The following is a 6,002-nucleotide window of genomic DNA, read 5'->3' as shown; positions in this document are numbered from 1 at the left end:
TGCATTTTGTCGAATAAGGTAAATTTGTTTTGCTGCCGTAGCAACCCTATCATTCTGCAGTATAAATTAACAGGTCGGGATTGTAGCGCCTTGTCGGCTGATTGAAAAACCCTCCACAGACAACTAAGATCTTCTTTATCACGATGTTTCGAGAAATTATTTTCTGTGCTTTAGTGTTCTGTGGCATTCAAAGATCTGGTATGTTAAAACATTCGTTAATGTTAGTGTGTTGTTAATACTATTGAAACAAAATACAAATATGTAGGTTGGGACACTAACTGGTTTAAACCTCCAGTAAATTTACATTTTACTGACCGTTCCAAGGCGGTACCTAAAAATCCTTGATAAACATACCTAGTTTTTTTATATAGTATATATCCACTGTGTTCCTTGTGGAGTTTTGTTCTGTTGTTCCATGTTTTTTGTTCGCGATTTTTTGTTATTGTGTTCTATGTCTTTGGCGTTTAGCCTTTGCCATTAAACGGGGTTTATGTTCAAACCTTTGGCTAATGTGCTTGTTTCTGGAGTTTTTCACACAAGTATTTAAGCGAAATTATGATGTCTCGAATTAATTAATTACTTTAAATGTGTTTAACTCCGAAAAACCTTGAGAATCAAGTGTGACTTTAGAGCCTATCACATTAAAGCCCTTGTTTAGATAAATGATTATAAATTAAGAAAACAAACACACGAAAATCGTATGCTTATTGCATATACTCTTCATTACATCAACCATGCATCATCAATTGGTTCTGAATAAGGTGCCAGTACAGACATATCTGCAAGGATAATTTGCAAAACCTTGAGTGTGGCCAAGCGCATAATTGCTAACCTATGGGTACCTTGGTGTTTTTTCCTCGCCTTAAGGCTCATCGAAAAATTTAAGCGCGAAGTTAAACGTTTCTGATGTGTCAGCCGCAAGTCCTAGACATTGCTTACGGCCCGTACTGCATTCGTGCGGGTGCCGTAATGGGACGGACTGGTTGGCACCTCAAAATGTTCGACGATCCTACTAATCTAAAAAAATACACCCGAGGTAGAAAATAAATCCTTAGGGCCCTGTGGATACTTGACCGTAGCATAAGCAATGCCCTTACCCTATGATAAGCCTTCATTTACAGTCTTTTTATGTAGGTTTTCAAATTTGTTGCTATTTTAATGTGAAGCTAATAATCCATCGGGTCAAAAGATATGTTTTCAATATATACAGAGTTTAAAGATTTTGAGAAATCGGAGATAACACAGGGAGCAGTATTAAAATGCTAGTGATAAGGCATGTGAACACTCTTTTATAAAAATTGGAAAATACACAATTACTTCATCCGTACAAATCAACAATATCAGCATGGCTTAACTATACGTCCACGGTCAATTGGCTTTACAGTACCCATCATGATTGTCACTAAATACACCGTAATGTGTACAAAAGGATGATGTGTTTGACCAACAACCGTGTAGCGGGCTTATTCTGCATAATTAATTGGAAACTTTTAAACGCCGATACGTTTGCAATCTTCTGTTTAAGTAGGTTCACATCAGTATCTCATTGATACATTTTGATAACAACATCCTCGGGTATTGGGGCATACAACATGAACTATTGGAATCCTTTTTCCATAAAAACGTAAAGCATACAGGTACATTATTTAATGCCACATTAAATCACCTGGATGTTTCAGGGTAGCTGCCCTTTTCAAACTCTACAGACGTGTCGATTCAAGATTTTTATTTTACATTTCCACACGTATTTATTATGGTATGTCCATGCCTTTTTATGCCTATATAATTTATTTATTTTTCTTTCTTTTTTATTTTAAATATTCATCGATGTTTATATTAATACCTTGCTTTCCAGTATTTTATTGCAAAACTGATATCATCATAAATTTATGTTTTAGATAAAATCGTTTTCAAAATTCAGATTTTGCTTCAAGCTTTGAACGTACAACATCTACCGTTTAACTACCTTTATTTAAGGACCTGTCTTATCTTATTGTTATTGTGCTATCAATAGCCTCAGTGACATAGGGAACATGTGTGTATAAATATTATGATCCCCAGCTTGTTAGGCAGTGAATTAGGGGGAAAACTCCGGTTAAGTCAATGGAAATAATTGGAAAGGATTATCCAAACTTTTTACTACCATAATAACGGTGCAAAGATCAAGATTGACGAGGGACGACAACTCATCAATAACTCGTTAAGAACAGATATAACAACAAAAATGATAATAACAATTTATTTACAAAAATACTACAAACTAATAAATGAATATAAATATTTACAAATGAGTAAATTACTTAATTACCCAATACTTAATCATTGCTGTTTTAATGTAAGTGCACTAAAGTGAGCGTAGACTTTACGTAGACCAATGCCACTGATGTAAAAACTAAATATCTAGTGGTGTAGAGTCCAGCCGTCAATGACTGTAACAGTCCAGGATCGATGCCTGGACACAGAGTCGAATCCACGTAGCACGTAGCGATCCGAGCTTTCAAAAGCCCGAAAGTGAAGTATCGGTCCGAGCTCAACCGGAAATCAACACGTAGTGCCGAGCTGAACCAATGCCGAAAGTGTAGAAATGTATGCCGTCCACCGAACAGTCCTAACCCGGAAGTAACTTAGTCGGCATATGTCACTTGACCGGCCGTATAACGGTGCGACGGTGATCCCTTGTCGAGCCCTGGCTTTACTCATAACAGACGAGGTGATGAAGGCTATGCCAACGAGTATTGCGCCGTGTAAACATGACGTTACTCTAGTAGCCCTGGCGTAACGCTATCGATGCGTCCCTGACCTGACGTCTACGTACCATCAAGTTGGAACGGCTAAATCATATGACACTATAAATGCTTTGTCACAAATGAATGACGCATACAGTCATATTATGTATAAGGTACAATGCCACTTGAGGCTATTAAATCTACTTGCATTAAGTAATGCACTAGTTTTCTGCTACATTATTGGTATTTGCATGGATCGCTATAATAAATGATCAGTACATATGAAATGTGCTTTAACTACATCTACTAAACATCAATTAAATGTATTCACTTTAAAGCAATACACCACAATAACAATGTAATATTTTAATTGAATTAAATCAATTCAACCTTTCTATTTAGATAGCTCTATGTGTAACAGTATAATTTCCCCCAATATACGATACACAGACATTACGTAACATGTACATGGACATAAATATATATAACAACATGAGTTTATGTATACCCTCTCGACGACAATGCAATATTCCACCAATAAAATTGTACTTTTGTTGAACTCAATTGAACCAACAAATAAATTAATTAATCTCAACACAAATATTTATTACAAAAATAAAACAATTTAATTGTATTCTACCTCTAACAAGAGTAACAAAACCTTACATCAAATAATAAAAATAAATCACCCAAAATGCCGTATAGTGTGGACAGTTACACGTATTCCAGCTGGTGCATATTCCTGTCAATATTACTGTCGGTCTACTCGGTTCCTGGGCGCCGTATATATACTATATGCTACTTTTGCGCCACGACGTGGAACACGAAGTCCTTGTGCACATTTCCAAATTGACCAACAAACAACAGCCATGTATGAATCATATGATAGATTATCAGTGTAAAAACAGAGGCCCGTCATCCACAAATGTCTAAAATTTACTGAAAGGAAAAATGTGAAAGAAGTTTAAAAACCTATCATTTAACAAACCGAGTTTTATGCCAAACACTGGTTTACAAAATATAAAGGTTTAAACCGACAAGACTGTAAATTACAAAAATGTAACTTAGTTATCCATGCAAGAGCATGAGTAAATTAGGCCCGGCAATAACAATTTACATAAAAAATGGTTCTGTCGTGACAAACGGTTCATACCCTGATAATATAACATGGTAATAGGAATGACTATTCTTCATAACTTCGACATTTACGTTTGGTCACATGTTAAGATGAAAGGACCTCAATCCGTTTCACTTACATGGTAATAGGAACTACTTTTCTTCATAATTGGGACATTTAAGTTTTGGTCTCATATTAAATGAAATGACTACAATTCGTTTCACCTCCATGGCAATAAGAATTACATTTCTTCATAATCGGGAAATTGACATTTTGACTCATATTAAGAGAAGTGACAAAATCAGTTTACTATCATGGTAATAAGAATGACTATTCTTTTGACCGTTGGATCAAGGTCGAGGGAGGACGATTGAACTAATGACCGAGGTCGAGGAAGGACGAGTGAACTATTGACAGAGGTCGAGGAAGGATGAGTGAACTATTGCCCGCGGTCGAGGAAGTACGAGTGAACTATAGACAGAGTCCGAGGAAGGACGAGTAAACTTTTGCCCAAAGTCGAGGAAGGACGAGTGAACTATTGCCCGAGGTCGAGGATGGACGATTGCACTTGTACCCGCGGTCGAGGAAGGACGAGTGAACTAGTGCCCGAGGTCGAGGAAGAACATGTGAACTTTTGCCAGACGTCAAGGACGGAAGAGTGAACCATTGCCCGAGGCTGTGTTTTAAGTATAGCTTGATGTATGTAAAAAAATTCCGATTGATCTTTTTAATTACTGAAAAAAAAAAATCCACCAAAGTAATTTACCATCAAGAAATTGTTGACCGGCAATCAAACTATTGACCAGTGATTCAAATCGGACGCCATATTATACATATACATTATACCATTACGGACCCTCGAGGTGGTGCAAAATTGAAGAGATTAAAAGTATACCCGCCTCCATTGGCCATATTAAGCCCCGACCTCATTGCAAAGCTGTATTAAAGAGGAAGGGAGTATATATGGTTGACATTATCGATCAATAGCGGATGACGTATAAGTGAAGAATGAAATCGGCGCATTCGGAACTCCTCAGCAATTTTCCATTGGAAACAACCTCGGCTGTATATGGACGGTTTACAATGTCAGAAATCTTAGCAGTTTAACTACGCTGAAAGTAGATTGCATATATATTTTGGGGTTAGACTTCATAAATTTACTCTTGGCAATGTTTATGCAATGATACACCTTACTGACAATCAATTTAAATTTAGAAATACAAAATACACATTAAAACACTACACTTAATTAATACTTCTATTTATGTTTTATGAACCACTCCAACGGATGTACCGGCGTACATCCGAGGTTGTATTTCGATGGAAAATGGTCGGAAAGCGTCATTATGAACTCGAGGAGATAAAACACTTAAAACAAATCGAGTAACCACATATAACCTTTGTGTCATTTCAAATTGGAGTGAAAATGATGTATCTGTGTAACACATAACAAGACCGATGTAACAACTGTTCTACACTGTAAATCCATCTGTTTTATGTTCAATGCAAAGGAAACATAAATTACAGATATAAAACAATCAATATCCTAATAGTTTTACGGTGTTTTCATTGCCATTCAATGGCCTATGCATTCATCATAAGAGAGATGCAAACCTTTTAATGCATTATAATTGCATCATGTCACTAGTAAAAAAACATTTAACAGTGACTCTGGTTACAAAGCTAACATTAGTCGTTGTATGTTGATACCTCAATTCTTTGTGATTATAGTACATGCACAGGCAGCTAATTGCTAAAAAGCCCCTGTTTTGATAAATTGAATTATAAACAGGTAAAGAAATAAGGTCAGAATATTAGAAAATGTGTTTTATAGATTGAATGATAACAAGATAAAATGTAATAGATCATAAAGGTTTCTCGTAGCACGATTTGAGCAAGTTTTAAACCGAAACTCATGGCTGCTGAAAAGTGTATTTATCTTTGCTAAGCTGGCACACAGCTGGTACAAGAAATTAAAAACGTAATTTTCGACAAAAGGTGAATTTAAACGATTTTCAACATTAATGATGTTATATTTTAATCATTCTTTAGCTTCGAGCATACAATGGATGAAGGGACACGATGTATTACATCCTTTCCGATGGTTTGCAAAACAGATAAATCACTGCTTTAAACGATAAAAGTATTGTGTTTAAGCA

This window comes from Mya arenaria, chromosome 7 (assembly GCF_026914265.1).
Source record: "Mya arenaria isolate MELC-2E11 chromosome 7, ASM2691426v1".
NCBI classification, from domain to species: Eukaryota; Metazoa; Mollusca; class Bivalvia; order Myida; family Myidae; genus Mya; species Mya arenaria.
This window is presented reverse-complemented; position numbering follows the sequence as displayed.